This window comes from Podarcis muralis, chromosome 2 (assembly GCF_964188315.1).
Source record: "Podarcis muralis chromosome 2, rPodMur119.hap1.1, whole genome shotgun sequence".
NCBI classification, from domain to species: Eukaryota; Metazoa; Chordata; class Lepidosauria; order Squamata; family Lacertidae; genus Podarcis; species Podarcis muralis.
The window spans coordinates 71443854-71464709 of NC_135656.1; positions in this window are offsets into that span (position 1 = coordinate 71443854).

Below are 20856 nucleotides of genomic sequence, written 5' to 3' on the forward strand. Positions count from 1 at the left end.
ACCCCACCCCACCCCGGCCACCCCCAGCCTCTACAGGAAAAGGCGATGGGTTTATGGAGGAGTGGGGCTTGAGTTGCCAGCCACTCAGAGCTCTTCTTCGCAAGGGGTTGCTCACTCGGGATAAGGAAGGCCAACTTGGCTCCGCGACTGAGGGTGCCCAGGGCATGGGTGCCATGCAGTGTGCATGGCCCTGGCACTGAAATTTGTGGGTGCCGAGCCCCTTCATGGGGAATTTTGTGGGTACTCAGGCATCCACCCAGGGCCCCTGGGAGTTGGCACCTATGCTTGGGACTTTATTCAAAGTAGAAATTGCCAGGGCTCAGCCCTGGAATTCATTTCCAGCACAGTACCAGGAACCTGGGAGGAGTGCCCCTTGGCATGCACAGAGTGCCCTTCCTTCAAAACTCAACACACTCACAGCAACCCCACACCGTGCATATCATTAGAAAATGAAGCTCCTCGATCAAAGGGTGCAACAATTTATATCAAGCTCAGCCAGCATAGTGCCCTTGATATGTTGTTGGACTACAACTCCCATCAGATTCGGCAAGTTCGTGCGGCCAATGATCAGGCATGGCAGGAGTTGTAGTCCAACGTCGGGAGAGCCCCATGTTGGCTGCCCCTGGTTCATATCATATACACTTACATGAAAGGTTTAGAGTGCAGCAAGCTTTACATACATCGTGTGTACAGCAGCCCAGCAAGGTACATCTGTTATACAGTATTATCCTCATTTTTGCATATCATAGACTGAAGAGACTGAGAGATGGTCTTGGAGAGGAGAGGTTTGAGTTGGGGACTTTTCTGATTCTGAGCTTGGTTGCAGGAATTGTGCCACACTAATTCTAGGCAGGCCTGAATCCCATCACCCCTCTTTTTAGCAATTAAGTGCTGGGAATGTTGTAGGCAACCAGTGCTTTCTTCATTTTATCTATGTGCCCACCAATATCTCCTGAAGCTGCCCCCTTTATTCCATCCCATCAGAGTCCCTGTTCATTTCTGCCTTACTTTCTCTGCTGAATAAAGTGTTTTTCTTTCTTTCTATGTAGTTTCAGAACAATGGCAAGGGACAGTATTTTATATGATCAAAATTGTTTGTTTGTTTTAAACCATCTTTCCTGTTTGCATGGCTTGGCATAGACAATTAAGCCTCAGCCCTTCCCCAAAACTGCCGTGATAATGAAATGGAGGTGGGGTAGGACTAGAGTTCATGAGAAAACTTCCTGAGAAGGAGAAACTGTAAAGGAGGGTAATGGAGACTCCTGGCTGGCTATTACTGAGCTTCATTAATCCAAAATTCTGGGGTTCATAGTTAATGAAGTTCTATTTCTGGCCTCCCAAGGAGCCTTGAGCAACAACTGTTCTGTAAGAGCTTTTGCCCCAAACAAGAATTTCTGAAGGCCAAACATCTTGTGGGCACCCCCCCTTCCCACACCATCCCTCTCAGTGGCAATTGGTATAAGGATTGACTTGGGAGCAGTGGCTCTATTATCAAGACCACAAAGCGGTTGTTATGTCCAGAGCTTGGAATCCCTCAGAGCAGTCATTTGATTATAGACTGCAGATAAGCATCTGCCGCAGGAGCAATCTGCCTTTCACTGAACAGCCATTGTCTTGTGAAGGAGAGTCTTCTTCCCAGGAATGTGCCTGTCGGCCTCGCTGGGTGGCTCCCAGTATCCTGGCAACAGGGGGCATCATGCCAATGCAGGATGCTGCCATTGCAAACAATTAGCACATCCCTACTGGCCAGTGCTCTGGAGCTTTTCCAAAGTGCCACTAGAAATTGGGAGAAAATGCAGCTCTTGAGAGCCAAGATGCCAAATAGTTGGGTTTTGTTCAACAATGAAGTTTGGCTCCTTTCCCCACATGCTGTCACCAGAACACACACTTCACCAGAAAGCATACCCAGGAGTCAATGGAGAGTGTCTCATTTTGGAAGCCCAGGAAAGTGACACCAGCCTGATCAGACCCAAGAGCATTCTGCGCTCCCAGTGTGTTGACTGGTTTTTTACTGGCACAAATATTAACATCTGGGAGTGTGGACCAGAGAAGGGCTGAGCAGCCTGGTGGCTGGCACCATCCTGTGCCTTATCTACTCTTCTCTTCCTGGCCAGTAAGAGTGTTCATTATCTGACTGCTTCAAGTTGATAGTATGACTAGGTGTGTATGGGTTTTGTTTTTGTTTTTGTTTTAATCTGCTTGCAGGATGAGTATTTTTGTAGAACCCACTGTGTTGAATGAGTGATTACAGCTGGGAGCGTGATGGTGGACCCAGAACTTATCTCAGGTTTGACTCATAAGTCCTGACAAGGCTGTGTGTGGTGGGGTTAATCCTGAAGTAACGACATAAAGCGGGATTGCTACCTTGGGAAGTGATAAAGGACACTGTCAGTTAGGAACAGGAATTATTGGCCAGTGGCCAGGTCCTGTGGGAGAAACAGGCCTATGGCCTGAGTGAAGGTAAGCCTGGTTCTGTTGGGGTTCCCCTGAGTGGGTATGGAAAACAGATTCTGGCTTGCAGTGTGGGTCATGTTTGTTACTACTGGTCCTTCATTTGCTATCTTTGACCCTAATCCCTTGCTGCACACACTTTAACTGGGTGATGGTGTGAAGATATGTCTTGGGTGGGTATGTGGCAGGGAGCTACTATGATACTACCTCAGTTTTGGTGGTTGTGAGCAGGGTGAGCTACAATTTAAGTAGAGAGGCTGATGATCATCTGGGGAAATGGCTGGTCTCTGTGCCCTTTTTCTGACAACTCCACTGCTTTTGGTTGCTTATCTGCTGAGTGTCCTGGTCTTGTGCAGCTTCTGCTGCTGTGTCAATCATCTTGCTTCCTAACAGGCTTCCTGAGCAAACTGGCAGAGGAGGCCTCTACCACGGCCAATAGTTCTGGGTGACTTTAACATCTACACAAATGTTGCTATTGGGCCAGTTTGTGACTTTGTGACCTTTGTGGTAACCATGGGCTTCTCTTGAATGGTTGTTGGGCTGAAAGATCAAGCAAGACACATCCTGATTCCCAATGTAGTCTTTGCTCAGTGGTGTGAGGGATGGACTGTAGGGGTATGTGCAAAATGCATTCCTTTGTCATGGATGGGCCACCATCTAGTGAAGTTGGATTGGTGGGGGCAATTCATCCCTGCAACTATGGTGGGTCTGCTCAAATGGTCTGTCCTCAAAGACTGAGGAGAGTCACTTTACTATGGAGAGACTTTGACTCCACAGTAGTTTCAGTTTCAGTGGAAGTGTCCAATGACACAACCTTTGATGCGTTGTAGAATCACTTTCAGACGATGTGGACACATGGCTTGCAGCTTTCCTTTATATCTGACTATGTGCCTTCTTGCCTTCTGTTCCTCTTGGCTTATTAAATCTAGCAGAATAAATTTAACTGGTTGGGTTTAGAGTGTGGTAAGCTCTTCTTGGGGATTTTTCTTTTTTGATTATGCAGTCTATGCATTTTGTTGGATAATATTGTCTCCCGAGACAGAGGGATGCCAACCAATTGCTTGGGACGTCCTAGAGTCAAAATGTATGTATGTATGTATGTATATGTGTGTGTGTGTGTGTGTGGGGTGCTTTTTAAAAGAATTATTCCAGTTCAGTTTCCATCTGAAATAAAAAAGTTCCCTAAATCAACAGAAATCTCTACGAGAAACATTTAGGGCTTTTTAGTTTAGAGAAAAGGGAAGTAAGAGGGGTCATGATAGCAGCGCATAAGGCCGGGCATGCTGTGGACAAACTGGATTGCAAAAAAACCTTTTCTCCTCTTTCGTAACACTGGAACTCATGAGCATTCTGTGAAGCTGGGAGTGGAAGATTCAGGACAGAAAAATGTACTTCTTCACAGAGCGCCTAACCATACTATGGAATTCACTCCCACAGGAGGCAGAGATGACCACCAACACAGATTATTTTAAAAGAGGATTAGACAAATTTATGGAGGGTAAGGCTGTCAATGGCTGCTGGGCACAATAGTTACGTTCTACCATCACTGTTGGGGAACAGTAAGCCTCTGAATGACAGTTGATGGGAATCACAAATAGGGAGAGCTTGGGTCCTACTCTGGGGATTCCCATAAGCATTTGGTTGGCCAGGATGCTGAACTAGATGGGCCGCCACCGACCCGAACCAACAGGCTCTTCTTATGTTCAGGCACTGGATGCTGCTGAAGTATGTGAGATTTGCAGCAAGCAATCCTATGCATAGCAGTGAGGTTGTGTGCAGGCCAAGTTAACGGCACAGGATTAGGAAAATAGGAAGCTGCCTTATACTCAGTCAGAGCATTGGTCCATCTAGCTCAGTACTGTCTACACTGACTGGAAGCAACTCTCCTGGATTTAAGGCACGAGTTTCTCTCAGCCCTTCCTGGAGGTTCCAGGGGTTGAACCTGCGGCCTTCTCCTTGAAAGGTAGAAGTTCTTCCCCTGAGCTATGGCCCTTCACCTGCTAGGGAAATAGGTGGCAAGCAACCATGATTCAGTGTTAGGTGCATTGTGTCATATTGGCACAACCAGAGAGAGGACCCACTGATTTTTGCTTATCACGTCCCTTACACTGTTCTCAGCCTCCCGTCGGATTGTGAGGGGGACTTCTCTGTGCTAATTAACCTCTGAGATTCTGGCAGTTGACTTGTTCACAATTGCCACCTTCCATGGCAGCGATGTCACGCTGGCCACGTGACCCGGAAGTGTCTCCGGACAGCGCTGGCCCCCGGCCTCTTGAGTGAGATGGGCGCACAACCCCAGAGTCTGACAATACTGGCCCGTACGGGCAGGGGTACCTTTACCTTTACCTATGGGAGGAACAGGACTGTTACACAGTTCAAGGACATTTCTGGTTGTGTGTGTGTGTGTGTGTGTGTGAGAGAGAGAGAGAGAGAGAGAGAGAGAGAGAGAGAGAGAGAGAGAGAGAGAGGCTGGAGATACTGTATAGCCAGTCTGTCAGAAAAGCAGCCTTTTTGTTGCTAGGTTTCACACCACTGCAGGAAAATCCAGCTTTTTATTTGGAGCAGCCAGATAACGCCAGGGAACGTCCATTTCCTTCCTGCACAGGAAGTTCCTCCACCCAGGCGTCATGTTAGAGGAAACCCCTGAGGGGGTTTGCCTCTGACAGGCTCAATTTTGTACGTCAAAGCTATACTTTCGCCACACACGAAAAAACAAACTGCATCACCAGGTGTGGCCAAGAAAACAGTGTGATGTCCAGAACTATGACAATGCTAATAAGGTTTCCAGGTTCCTAGATCCCAACAGGATACAGAGACATTTCTGCAAAGAGGCACTGGAAATTTCTACCACCTGTCCCTCTGGCAGTGCTTCTGCACCTGTAACAGTGCGCTGGTACTTAGCGATAATGCCTTTAATTTTGAGGTTCCCCAATGTGGTGCTCATGGCATCCATGGTCCCTGAGCAGCATTCCTTTGATGCCCACGAAACCTCTGAGACTCCCCACCCACACTCCTGTTGGTCAAGAGGCAGTGAGAGTGGTTAACTGTTTTTTCCTTTGAAAAGTAGATACATCTGAAGGAGGAGGTTTGGACAAGTGACATTCTTTCCCACTGCTGCATTAAACCTTACGCTTTTCGAAATTCTGCTGAATTAATTTGACTTTTTCAGAGATTCCTTGGAAAAGCAGAGTGGGCATATGCACAACTTCATTCTCCCTGTTTGTGTTGTGACTGATCCAGGGGACAGAAGTGATCAGAGGGGTGGCATCCAGAGCACACACTCAGAAATTCTAATGTGCCCATGGGCTTGAAAAAAAAGTTGGCAACTCCTGCCTTAAAATTCAGTAGTAGAAATTCTGTTTTTTAAAAAGCATACTGGGAAATGTGTGTGTTGCAGGTACACACTCATGGTTGTAAGTGGGATGGTAAACCAAACACAAACAGGAAGAACTGCTGATCAGTAAAAATAAAGGGAAACTCAGACCTGGAACCTCACATAAACTAGTGTTTGAATTCTTCTGTGTGTCCTTTCCTTCTGATTTCTCTGTTTATAATCATCCCCGCCACCCCATTTGTGTGTGTGTGTGTGTGTGTGTGTGTGTGTGTCTGTCTGATGGTTAATTCTGGTCCACAAAAGCTTATGCCATAATAAATATGCTGGACCCACAAGACCCATTGCTGTTTTTGCTGTTAACAGGGTAATATGGTGACCCCTCTAGAAATCTTTGTAAGAATCCCTAAGCTGAGAGATCTTGCAAAGTGTGCTTGCCGGTTGAGAGGCCTCAGTTGGACACCACAGGCTGCCTAACCAGTGTTGCTGTCCCAGCCACCCCCCAGCCACCTGTTCAGTCCGACCCCCAGTTCCTCTGCCTTTTTCCAAAGCAGATCCGGGATGGGGGAGGGGAAACCAAAGGACAGCCCATCTGCAATCTGATCACAGCTCCCCCTTCCCCCTCTCCCCTCTAGGAGTGGGGGCCCTGGCTAGATGGCTCCTCAAAGGACTGAGTCCTTTCCACTTCTTCAGAGGATAAAATTCCCAGTGGGAGGGAGAGGCTGGATGAATGCACTTGGGCAAGGCTGCAAATCTCTCCAGATAAAGGAGTTGCCACAGCCTGCCCTCACAATGGGGCTCTCAAAGGGGGTGGCTAGACTGGGAAGGAGCACAGAAGTTCCTCCCCACACAAAAGAGCTGGACGGCTCAAAATCCTGGCTGATTAGCACTGAAGAAAGAGGAGATTTTTGTTATCGGACTGGACCTCTGCAGATCTGGGATTTAGAAATGCCACATCATCTTGGAAAGGCTGTTTTCACATGTAACACTTACCAATCCTTCTTTTCTTTTTGCATTTCCCATGCATAAAATTTGAATGTAAAAACTGGCTGTCTTCTGTTTTCATTAACATGCAAGGCAACACATTACTATCTCTGAATGTGCCCTCAGTTTAAGTGATATTTGGATACTCTCTCTTACACACACTACCCAAGGAAGCTGTTCTTCTCCACCTCTTAAGGTCTCTGGGGAAGAAAATCTAGTGTTATGTTTACAGTGGTACCTCAGGTTAAGTACTTAATTTGTTCCGTAGGTCCCTTAACCTGAAACTGTTCTTAACCTGAAGCACCACTTTAGCTAATGGGGCCTCCTGCTGCCGCCGCGCCGCCGGAGCACAATTTCTGTTCTCATCCTGAAGCAAAGTTCTTAACCTGAAGCACTATTTCTGGATTAGCGGAGTCTGTAACCTGAAGCGTATGTAACCTGAGGTACCACTGTAATTAGTTTTATTTAAACATATACCTAGAAAAAGGGCTGACCATGTATTACTCTTCAGTGAGACCCAAAGCTAGTTAAATCATTTAATATAACATTTGCATTTACTACACATGTTTGTTTTTAAATGCAAGTAGCATCAGTTGGGGAGAACTGATAAATATCAGAATCACAGTGGCAAGGGAGGGGAGGAGCTTAACCCTTTCTTCCCCTATTGTGGTCCTGAAGTGAACCCCTCTGGCTTCTCTGAGGCTGCAAGCCTATCTGCACATGCCAGGGAATAAATCCTATTGAACTTTTTGATGCATAGGATTGCATTGTGAAAATGTTATTTGTATGGAGAGACAGTGTGCTGTCATAGAGTGTTGAACTATTACATGGGTGACCAGAGTTCAAATCCCCACTAAGCCATGAGGCTTACCAAGTGATCTTGGGTCAGTCACTATCTAACCCACCTCACAAGGTTGTTGTGTGGATAAAATGGGGAGTGGAGAACCATGTACACCACCTTGAGGAAAAGGTGGTATATAAATGTAATAAAATAAATAATAAATTTGTATGGAGAGGACCCCCCTCCCCATTAGCATCAGATGGAAAGTTCTTCCCAATCAAATAGCACTTTAAGAGGAAGGTTTTCCTCCACAACCACATCAGAGAGTGGAAGTATGTAAGTTCTCCCTCTATATCCGCTGCAACCCCAACAATTATCATCTTCCCACAAGCTGATATTTGCATTAAACACAACAACAACCTGCATCTTAAAGGCAAATAAAATTTTAACTTGATATCTAGTTTTTTCCTCCCTTTGTCTCATAGTAGGGCTGGCCTACTATGAGAGAGAGCCTTTCTGTACAAATAAAAGGTCTCATTGAGGGTATGCACCATTCTTGGCTATAGGCAGAGGCTTACATGGCTGGATTTCTCAGCATACACCTTACATGTAGAAGACTGGGCAAGACCACACCAGCCTGATATCTCATTATCTATAGCTAGGTTTGTTGTAGTTTTTAAATTGTTTGGACAGAGCCGTAGCTAGTGGGGGTGTGAAATGTAGCCAGGTTTTTTGCCCCGGGTGAAGCCTCTAGAGGGGTGCTATTGATGCTCCTAGCCTGTGTGAATGTGTATGCAAATGTGCATGTGAGGGGGGCCAAACTGTTTTTTTGACCCAGGTGAAATAAAGCCTGTTTTGGAGGAGCAATTAATCATCTGAGCAAGCACATACAGATGGAAGAGTTTCATCCCACATGTTTAATACCTCAGGGAGAACTAAACCCAAGTATGCCCTAGGCCCAGCTTTTGCTTCGGACACCTAAAACTTCTTTTTTTAAAGTCTCTGTTGTGATATCTTCTTGCAATATGTGGAAGGAGGGTACATACTCAGGCTGCAAAATGCTGACAATGCTTCTGTTCGTTCTTCCCTTTCTTAACAAATAATGATAATCTGGGCAGAGAAACATTCCTGCTCAGGAAAATTAGGAAGCTTACACAGCCTCCAAAGCATTAAAACAAAACGAAGTCTCAACAAAAGGGTCACAGAATAGCAAGACACTGCTGTGTTTGTGTGTGCGTGGCGTAGAATAGTCTTACTGACCACATGAGCTCTCTGTTCCCACAGAGCAATTGTTGAACAGGGACACCAAAGAATTGAAAATAGAAAATGGGATGCCCCAAATGGTGTGTTCATTGAAGCATGGTGGGGCCTAGAATTTGTCTCTGTCATGAGTGCCATGGGGGTGTCATGGAGGCATCTGCAGAGGAATGGGAGTTGGAGCTGGAGGACCCTGGTGAGGGTCCTAGCAAGATGTGGGTGGTGGAATCAGGACCTACCCGAGCCCAGGGAGGGGTCTAGCTGAAATCTGGATCCAGGGAAGAGGCTGTGAGCTCATCTGCTTGGCCTGTATTTTGCCCTGTGAAAATCCTGCTGTGCCTTGTAACCTGTACCAATGTACCAATCTGAGTTGAGCATGAGAGTCTTTGGCAGAACTGGGAGTTTGAGTTCTTCATCTGGCAGTGAGGGCCAGGACAGTCTCATATACATCAAACATTTAAAGCACATTTCCCCTCTCAACTGTAGTTTGTTAAAGGTGCTGGGAATTGTAACTGTGTGTGTGTGTGTGGAGTAAACTACAGTTCCCATGATTTTTTTATTTCGGCGGGGGGGGGGGGGGAGCATTATTTAAATGTGCGGTGTGCATGCAGCCACAGCCCACAGGGAAACCTGAATGGAGATAATAAATACATTATCTGAGGGAAGTACTACATTTCCTCTTGAGAAAACATTGTGGCCTGTATGATAAAGCAGTATATCTGAAACAGAAAAACAGCCTTCGGAGGGTGTATGAACTATGTGAAACCAAAGAGAAATGTGCAGTGATTGCACAGGGAAGTGGAAGGACCCTTAATCGCATCCTTTTGGCCCAATCTTTTGAGATCACTGATTCCAGGAGGTCGGCCCAAGACATTTTTTGCTGCCTGAGGTGAAGGACAAGTTCTCCATCTCCCCCATTCCAGAAGCTGGTCATATGACCAGTTGAATCTTCCTTCAGCACTCGCAACTGGGCAACATTATTCACAGCATCCAATGACAGCAGGATAGCTCTGGGGTATGCGTGTGCAGGTCAATATTGTCTACACTGACTGGCAGCAGCTCTCCAGGGTTTCATGTAGGGGGTCTCTCCCTGCCATATCTGGAGATGCCGGGAATGGAGTCTGGGATGTTTCATATGCCAAGTAGATGACCTAAGGCTAGTTCCCCAAGGGAAGGAGGCTTGTAGGGACATTGTAACTTCCCCCGACCCCTCAGATGTGTGGTCTTTGCTGCCTGTGACTGGTGGCAGCCCCTGTGGCTGCGCTACACAATAAAACTGCCCTTTGCCTCTCTCTGCTTCGAACAAACAAGCCTCAGCATGTTGAGGAGATAACACACAGTTCCATCTGACTTCTTGACAGCACAGGAAACCCACATGCGCCCGAGCCGAAGGAAAATCCCAAAGAAACGCAGGAAGCCAGGCTCATAACAGGCAGGAAATACGAGAACACTTGCTGACATTCCAGAACAGGGAGTGAAACAGTGCCTGTTAATCCCCGAAGCCAGCACTCTGGGCCCCCTGAGCTGTTCCTTAATGTCCATTCACACAACAACCCCCGCATTGACTCCTGCTGGAAATGTAATTCTGTTTAGCACGTTTTGTACATTCCTCTGATTGCTTTCAGGCATTTCATGGTGGGTGTAAATGAGGCTGATAATAGTCTCTGGGCCAACAGGTATCTCAGATAGGAGAAACCATGTTTTTTAAGCGATAACCATCTCATCAACCTGTGTGTCTGTTGTATTCTTTATATCACCTTCTACTATGGGTTATACTGATGGTCTCTAAACCACTATTCTTCAACCATGGGCCCCCAGATGCAGCTGGACTACAACTTCCATAATCCTTGACTATTGACTAAGATGGCAGGGGATGATGGGGGCTGTAGTCCAACAGCATCTGGGAACCCACGGTTGAAGAACATAGCTCTGCACCTTATGTTTGCACCAGACCCTTGGCATGTTGGAGACCCAGTTCTCATTGAGGTGGTAAATCTCTTACTGGACCTTCCCACTTCAGACAAGAGGCAATAACTGGCATTATTTAATGCTATCTGAGGCAAGCCCCCCTTTTAAGGCCCACCCCCCACTAGCTGTCAGACATAAGGGTTTAAAACTAGCGTTCTGACACCCATGGAGAACTATGACTCTTCAGATGTTGCTTAGCCAAAAGTCAGGGATGATGTGTGTTGTTGTCCAACATCTGGAGGGCCATCCGTGGTTTAAATGGTAAGAGAGATTATTTACATTAGAGGCTAGAACAATGGCCCAGATAAGGCACTGAAATGTTTTCACTGGCCATTAGAAATAATCTAGACAAGTATACAGTCATCTGGCAGACATGTTTTAGGTCTGCTTCATACACTAATGTGATGAGTGGGATTCAAGTATTCTTCACAAATAACTAAATTAAAAGTAAATGTAGATTCTAGATGTGTGTCAAACATATATGCAATGTAAGGGTACCAAAATTGGCTGTGGTAGGAATATTTCACAGCAAAATGTTTCTGTAATCATCCATTGTATGTAATATCGGGGGTGTACCTTATCTGTATGGAAGAGCTGGAGAATCCCAGGCCTGGGAAGCTATCTTTTTCATTTTCTTCAGATCAATTTTGTTTATAGGCTGTCACAATGAAGGGGGAAGAAAGGCAGGTAAGCTGCTCACTAGTTGGAGTTTATAGGCCACTTGGACTAGAAGCTACCTGGATTAGTAATCTGGCCATTTCAGACCAGCTAAAGTCTCCTAGTTGTCTTTGACAGCTGACACACATTGAACACTTTGCAATAATCATAGTGCACTAGTTATATTTTCTTCACTACAGTCTTCCCCAATTATTTTCTGAATATTCAAGGTATTCTGTTGTCCTTGACAAAGTCCCAAAGCAATGTTTAAATGTCATTTGTTTTTAATTAGGCACACTGTTTGTTGCTGTCCGCAGATGCTCCCTATTGGTTCTCAAAGGCTACCATGACCAGATCAAGGAACAATTAAAGAAGCTTTCAGAAAGAGTTGGATCTATGTAAGCCCAGGATCCAGACTTTAACAATGGAATGCTGTAAATGCTTGAGACAACATACAGTAGCTATTTGTTTTTGTTTGCTTATTAAAAAAGATATTCCCACCAAATTAAAAATGGGCTGTTTTACAATCATTGAATCAGAGAATCATAGAGTTGGAAGGGACCCTGAGGATCATCTGGACAAATTAAAACAGTAATCCAGTTACAGTTTTAAAACATACATTTCAATGTACATCTAAATAATAATGTTCTATGGTATTTATGAGGTGAATCTCAAGGGAGAATTGATTCCAGCATTAAGACTTTCTCAAAAAAGACTACCTGGAACCACAAATTATGGACTAAAGAAAACAGAAGCAAGGCTTCTTTGTGTGACCTCAGAAACTGAAAGAACTGCATCTTTCCCTAAATAATGTAATGTTGGGTCATCTTAACTTTCCTTTTAATATCCATTAAATGGAGATTGACTTTATCAATGCAGAAAGCTCTCTCCTTTTTCCATTGTAATAGTCTATGAGAATCCTTTTCATTCAGACAGATGCTCTTCTGCTCTCTATAATTTCCCACTACTGTACACTGTACTTTTATCTCAAGCGGTAATATTTACCCACTAGCTAAAAGTAGCCCAGTCAAGCACACTTGCTTACTTTTAAAAGAGCTGCAGCAACTGGTTAAACTCTTTGAGCAGAGCACAGGCGCCATTGTGGGGCTTTTGTCTGAAAGTATATGCTATTAAGTCTCAGCTGTAAATATTCTGAGGCAGGTACCTTTGATAACTATTTGCTGCCTTTCCACGACACTCAAAGTCAGCTGCCTGGGGCCTAACAAACAGGTGAAGACTTTGTGCAAGAACAGGAAATTCAGAGAAGCAAGAGTGCCAGATAAGACATAAAAGGTAAAGGTACCCCTGCCCTTACGGGCCAGTCTTGACAGACTCTAGGGTTGTGCGCCCATCTCACTCAAGAGGCCGGGGGCCAGCGCTGTCCGGAGACACTTCCGGGTCACGTGGCCAGCGTGACAAGCTGCATCTGGCGAGCCAGAGCCGCACACGGAAACGCCGTTTACCTTCCCGCTAGTAAGCGGTCCCTATTTATCTACTTGCACCCAGGGGTGCTTTTGAACTGCTAGGTTGGCAGGCGCTGGGACCGAACAACGGGAGCGCACCCTGCCACGGGGATTCGAACCGCCGACCTTTCGATCGGCAAGTCCTAGGTGCTGAGGCTTTAACCCACTGCGCCACCCAGATAAGACATAGCAGACATAAAAGACCATGATGTAAGAACCAAGGCCATGCAGAAGAACACTTTGGAAATAAAAAAATTCTTTCCAGTAGCACCTTAGAGACCAACTAAGTTTGTTATTGGTATGAGCTTTTGTGTGCATGCACACTTCTTCAGATACGAAAGCTCATACCAATAACAAACTTAGTTGGTCTCTAAGGTGCTACTGGAAGGAATTTTTTTATTTTGTTTCGACTATGGCAGACCAACATGGCTACCTACCTGCAACTAGAACTTTGGAAATAGGCCTAGAACACTTTTTTTTTTTAGATGGCGGGAAGCTGAGATGGTGGGCCCTGGGTGCCACCCTTTTAGCTCATGTCTTCATCCAGCTTTGAAGCAAGCATTGCTCCTGCTTATACTGAGTAGAAGAAAAAACAACTCAGGTCAGAAGTTCCTTAAGCCAGCTCAGGACACCACACTGCAGTTTCTCCATATCCTGAATATGCATTTAACGGCCTCTTAATAATAATAAATTGCCTTGTAGACATTTTTTTCGTTGCTTCAGTGTTGCATCATCAAGAACTTGTTTCCATGCATAGGGCGGAAAAATATATTTATATAATTAGCTTTCTTTATTAGGTTTAGCCACTGGAAAAAGAACCCAAGCCAGAGTAATAGGGACGTTCTTGCCAGGTCTCCACAGAACACCAAAACTGCTCCAAGAACAAGTCTGAGAGCCTCTGTTTGAGCTGCTCAGCCTCAACCTCAAAGGGACAATGGATTTCTCAGCAGATACCCTAGACATTCTCTTGCAAACCTCTAACTTAGCCATTTCTTGCCGCTCATTATTGCAAGCCACTCGTGCATCACTCTACACCAATGATGACAGACCCCTGCTACCGTTTAAATAAGCATTTTTCTGTCATTAAAGAGAGATGAGTCAAAGGCCTGGAATATGCTTTTGCCAGAGGTTAGTGATTCTCCTTCAACTTCCTTCTGCCTCTCATTCACCCATGGGAGTGCAAACAAGTCAGAAGCTGAAGTGAATCAAGGTACTGTTATTTTAAAATAACTCCTGGCATAAAATGGATCCTATTGGCACATCTATATCCCCACCATCACTGCCAATCTCCCACGTCCTATTCACCACATCAGCAAGCCAGTGCAGTTGCAATACTTCTGCAGCGCTTGGAAATATCTGGTCAGTACTTACAATTGACCTTGCAATTCCAGCGATCTCAGTTTGAAGGTAAGGACACATCTCAGTATCCTGATAGCAGGATTTCCTCTGCTTGTCAAAATGCTGATGGCGATGCCAGAAGAACTGAGTCAGCATTTGAGCCTCGGTTCCTTCCTGCCCCAAAGATGCAACTCTGCAGTGTTTTTCAGGATCACGAGGAGATTAAAAGGAAATGAAGTCTTCCAGAGTGTTCCTGACTATAGTTACCTACTTGGCTATAGATTCACACAAGGAATCACAGCAGTACAGGGGCAGTGAATCCTCACTGCAGCTGGAAGGGGGGAATGGGGAATAGTCCAGGAGAAGAAAATCACAGAATCACTCATGCAGAAAAGTTGGAGAGTGGATTTATTTATTTTTTAAAGAGAGTGGGAAGGGCAGGTTCAGTATTCTTCAAGATACCGCACCACCCTCCCTACCCACAACACCACTTGCAGCAGGTTACGCCGCTCTGTTGCAAGGTGACCTGCAATCCTGTAAGCCCCTATTCTTAATCTTGAAGGGAAATACTGTATTCCATCTCAAGGCTGAGTGTATGAATTTGCCTATGTGGGCATTCAGGCATCAAGAGCCTATTCTCTTCACTCTTGGAAATCAAAGAGTAATGTGGGAGAGACTGAGTCTTTCATTTTTAATCCAGGAAGGTGGGTTTGGGATTTGGAGCCTAGTCCTAGATATCCAGGGACGCGGGTGGTGCTGTGGGTTAAACCACAGAGCCTAGGACTTGCCGATCAGAAGGTCGGCGGTTCGAATCCCTGCGACAGGGTGAGTTCCCGTTGCTCGGTCCCTGCTCCTGCCAACCTAGCAGTTCGAAAGCACGTCAAAGGGCAAGTAGATAAATAGGTACCGCTCCGGCGGGAAGGTAAACGGCATTTCTGTGCGTTGCTCTGGTTCGCCAGAAGCGGCTTAGTCATGCTGGTCACATGACCCGGAAGCTGTACGCCGGCTCCCTCGACCAATAAAGCGAGATGAGCGCCACAACCCCAGAGTTGGTCACGACTGGACCTAATGGTCGGGGGTCCCTTTACCTTTACCTTACCTAGATATCCAACAAGGAATGAGGCATGGAATATGGCTTACATCTCTCATTAAATTGAGATCCTACAGAGGATGTCACGCTGGGTTGCACTGAGTACAGGAAACATTGGGTTAAGGCCAACTAAAGTTTTACTACCTGAGGTGGTCCTGTCCATTAATTTTGATGGCTCTGCTCTATGACTAACACTGGATACGACTCATGATTTACAGCAGCACATCCCATTCTCTGGAGGGCTCAGAAAAAAACAAACACAGATGAGAACATTCCAGAATTTGTGCTGACATAAAGACCCTTCTGACGCAGAACAGGATGCCCAACTAGTACACTGCTGAGCACCAGCAGGTTGTGCTGCTTTATACTGAGAGGACTAAAGGCTCTAAGGCCGGTGTGGAGAACCTTTGGCCCTTCAGATATTGCTGAACTACAACTCACTGGCTGAGGCTGATGGAAACTGCAGTTCGGCAACATACAGAGGGCCAGAGATTTCCCATTACACTTAAAAGAAACTTAAAATACAACCCTATGCCTGTTTACTCTGAAGTAAGTCACACTGGGGTCCCCTTATGAATACAGTGGTACCTTGGGTTACATATGCTTCAGGTTACATACGCTTCAGGTTACAGACTCCGCTAACCCAGAAATATTACCTCGGGTTAAGAACTTTGCTTCAGGATGAGAACAGAAATCGTGCAGCGGTGGCAGCAGGAGGCCCCCATTAGCTAAAGTGGTGCTTCAGGTTAAGAACAGTTTCAGGTTAAGAATGGACCTCTGGAATGAATTAAGTACTTAACCCGAGGTACCACTGTATATTGTTCCATGCCACTCCCAATCTCCAAGAGCGGTGGAAGAGGCTCCAGAGATTCCAGGCACTTAGCCAGGGATCACGTTTCCTTTTGGAAACGAGGCACAGCAGAGACTGTGGTGTCTTTATGGTATATGGTTCATTTACACACATATATAACCTGAGCCTGTGGTGGAAGGGCTCACAGCATTAACACTCCTCTAGGGTTTTGCTTCTCCCATGGCTGTGGCCTTGGATCCAAACAGAAATCTGCCATGGCTCTCTGAGGCTTTGCTCCAGTTTGCTGCGTTTTATAGACTGGCACTATTTTCTGCCACATCCCAGCCAACTGCAATCCTAAACTCAACCCTGCTTCGCGTATCTTTCTGTGAAAGGAGGGGCTCACACCCACCTGGCACAGATTGTTTGCTTTGTTAATCGCCCGTTACCTTCCTTTCGTTATCCATAATGGCTCTTCTCCCATGCAATTTCCTGAATGGGAAAATGGTTTGGCCTGCATTTTAACACTTTGCTAAATCCAGCATCTGGACGTTAAGCCTCAATTAAACTCCCACTAGAAGTACCCACTAGAACAAGGAATTTAGGGGGGTCGAGGCACCCACAAACACACGACAATAGAAGAAGAAGAAGAAGAAGAGTTTGGATTTGATATCCCGCCTTTCACTCCCCTTCAGGAGTCTCAAAGCGGCTCACAATTTCCTTTCCCTTCCCCCCCCACAACAAACACTCTGTGAGGTGAGTGGGGCTGAGAGACTTCAAAGAAGTGTGACTAGCCCAAGGTCACCCAGCAGCTGCATGTGGAGGAGCGGAGACGCGAACCCGGTTACCCAGATTACGTGACTACCGCTCTTAACCACTACACTACACCACACTGGCTCTCAATATTTAGGGATGCAGCATCAACATATCATTTTTGGATCCAAAATATTAGAATTTTGTGTAGACATGGTGTCTCTACAGGGAAAGGAAAGAAAAAGCCTCAGGTATGGTACTGGGCATACCTTACACTGAAGATCTTGACCCCATTGGCTTGTATAGGAAGTGCTGCTGTGAAGAGCAAGACCCGGGCTGGCATCTCAAGAACCTGGATCAGCAGAGGAGGGAACTGGCAACAGAGCACAGCTATCTGGAGCAGTACTGGGGTTTTGCTGCATGGTTCAAAGGCAAGTTTGTCTTCTGGGTTTGGCAGGGCAGGGGAAGGGACTGTTCCAGGAAGGGCTGAGTTAGGGATTTTCCACTAGGAGCTGGAGAAAGATTTCCTTCATATATCTCTTTTGTACATGATTTACCGGGATCCAAAGAACCACACAACTCATCCTGCACACTTGTGAGAGGCTTTCTCAAACTGCAATGGCCCCCCTCCCCATGGCCATGTCCCCTGGCAGGCAATGTACAAGACTGACAAGACTCTAGAAAGCAGCCTGAGATATGGCAGGAGGGTCTGCAGTTCAAAGAAAGACAGGCAAAGGTCAAAAGAATTTGAGAAGAGGCCTGCTGCATCAGCCCAAAGTCTTTTATCTAGACCTTCTTCCTGTTTCTCACAGCAGACAATGGGGAGCCCGCAAGTAGATTGTGAGGGCAAGAAAACTCTTCCACAGCTATTTCCTTGCAATTGGCGTTTAGAGGCATGCTGTCATTGATCCTGGAGGTATCATATAACCATCATGACTATTAGCCATTGATCATCCATGTATTTATCTAATCCTGTGCTTGAATTACAGGGAGGGGGGGGAATTCCAGCCCCCTTGCCCTTTTTTGACAGCTATTGTTTTTGGAACTTGACCTGTGGGGGAGGGAGCATAATGAGGCTAAAAAAAGAGGTAAAAACCTGTGGATTTCATTCAGAGCTCCATACATCCATACCCACTATATATCAACCATATGAGTGCCGATGGGAGCCAGTTATTCCTTTACACCTTTTAAGTTTCAAGGGTTTCCACTGGGTTTGAGACAGGCTCTTTGGCAGGCCAGGCCTTTGGATGGCACAGCAGGAGAAGAAAGAACGGGGAGGCGGGAGGATGCAGTGCTGCAGAAAGAACATCTAAAGTGCAAGGGCAACTGCCCTACATTGAACCGAGCTCGATGCCAGAGTCTCTGAATGGCAGGACGGTTCTGGGGACGGGAGTTGTATTCAGGAAAGGAAACAGCCAGTGAGTCACCCCTCCAGAAGGTTCAAGGAGGAATAGAAGGAACAGCTGTTCAAACTCCGTTCCATGCCAGCTCTGTGGGTAATGCGGAGAGACAACACTGGACAACATATACTCAAACAAGGCATGGAGCCAAAGAGTCAAAGATCTGCTGCGACAGTATCACAACACATTTCTTAGGACCAACTAAATTTTTAAATGTGAAATGTAAGCTTTAGAGTTACACAAAACTTTTCCTCAAACTGAATTTTATTTTATTCTTTTTTTAAAAAACACAAAACATTTTTTACAGGAAGACAGAAAGCATGTTGTTAAGTCCTGGCTTTCGATTTGTTTTGGTTTGTCTTGTTTATTTTGGAGTATTTAGACTGTACCAAAAAAAATCAAAAGTTATCGAGGCAGCTTCCAATACAGTAAAATAGACAATTCTATAGACAGCACTAGAGCGAGGCAAAGGTGTATATATAAATTTCTCCTCTTAGTTCTCTGATGTTCCAGCAAGTGCCAGTCTGCAGCAGTTGAATCCAGAGGCAGAGCTAGCTGCTGCGGCACCCAGAGCAGTGCACATGCTGTGCACCTGGGGGGCAGGGCTAGTTGGGGGCGGTGCAACAATGTCACCCCCCCCCAGGGATGACACCTGGAGCAGACCGCACCCCCTTCCTCCACCAATGGTTGAATCTCCTGCCCAGAAACTGACTTGAAGCAGCCAGGTGTGTGTTAGTCCCTTGCAGGTCAGGGCTTCCTCACTGTTTTCTGTTGTCTCTTATAGACCAGCCCCTGGGCTCTGGAAGCAGGTGTTGGAGGAGCAAAGGTGTTAGATGCCTCCTCTCAGTCCTCAGAGGTTCCAACTGCTGCTGGGACAGTTGAAGGTTATGGAGGAACTTATTGAACTGTGTTGTTCTCATATGACATTCTTCTTTTATCAGCAGAATCTTACCTGTGTCCAAGGCAAGCAATCGTAGACAATGACTGTGAGGACATTGTAAGGGTTGATAATTCCCTGACGTTGTGGTTGGAGCAGGAAAGGCTCCTAAGAGATAATGCCCCTTTCTTTGGGAACCTATTATGCAGGTCTTCTAAGTTTCCTACTTTCCTCTGCTGCTGAAAGATTGATTCCGGCACGTAGTCAGGAAGTGACATTTTTGCCTTCCCATCCACAAAGGACAGAACAGAACAGAACACAAAAAAGACAAGGAAACACTCCCAACTCACTGCGCCCCCAACATCCCACCCCTCAAAACAGGTCAACAGGAAATTTTCCTGCAACACTGCCTGCAAAATGCTTCTCAGCTCAAAGCAAATCTCTCATCTGCCCCTAAAATGGTTTGATTTTTATTCCTTTCATCATGGTGTCCTCGACTGTGCTGAATGTCCCACTGCCACCCAAGAAACCCTACTTTATTTTCAAATAATTTCTTCATATAAGCAGGGATGTTTAAGTCATATGATGCTGCCTTTTAAGAGGTAAATGTGTCTTTTTATCTACCTCTTTGTAGATACCAGTCTGAATCTGAAATGCAATTGACATCTTCCAGATATTGTTTTCCTTGTTCGTTTAATTTGCAGATCGCTTCCTGCAAATTACACTTTTTTGAAGCTTGGCTCTTACAAGTAGGTTGTTTAGGAAACAGTTATTAAAGAAAGACAAACCACTATATAGTACTTGGAATAGATAGATTGGGATAGAAGAAAACTGAGCGCTCACAGGTAATTTGCAGAAGCTATCAGTATATGCCAGAGCTTACTTTGTGGCAGAGAAGGCATGCTGTGCTGCCTCCATTGCATCCTCACTATGCCATTCAAGAGAGGTTTTCCAGGTAGTACTGAGCCAATTGCATTCTGCCCCAAAGGAGCTGGTAGAACCAACAGTAGCTCATTGTGACCTGTTTGCAAAACATTTTGAGGCTAAAATCACTTGTCTCTGTGCCGGGACCTTGATTCTACTTTTACAGCAGATGAGTCTCAAGAGGTGTCCAGAACACTGGCTGGTGCTGTTGTGTTGGATGAATTCATGTTAGTAAGGCATGGACAAAGTGCTTGACTTGGTCCGAATACCTGTGCTCTTGCCCCTCATGGCTGATAAAAACTTGCAAGGAAGATACTGCTGTGGCAGGGAGGTGGTTAATCCCTCCTTGTGATCCCTAGGGTGGTCCCTGCCTGCTTAAAGGAGGTAGTAGTTACAACCACTTCTTAAGAAACCCTCCCTGGACTCAGAAAATATAAATAACTACCAGCCAGTCAGTCAGTCACTAATCTTCCCTTCTTGGGCAAGGTCCTCAGGTGGGTGGTGACAGGCCAGATCCAGACATGCTTGGATGAAACCGATTCTCTAGCTCAATATTAATCTGAGTTAATGCCCTGTTTTGGCACAGAAACTGCCTTGATCGCCCTGCATGATTACCTCTTTCAGGAGAGAGACAAGGGAATGTACCTCGATTAATTCTCCTTGATTTCTCTGTTGCTTTCGATGCAGGTTTTTCAATCCCTTTACAGTCTGCTTTGCAACTCGTATGGCAACAGCTTTAAGCATATCCACCTTATTTATGACCTTTGAATCCCCGTCCTTCCCCCCTCATTT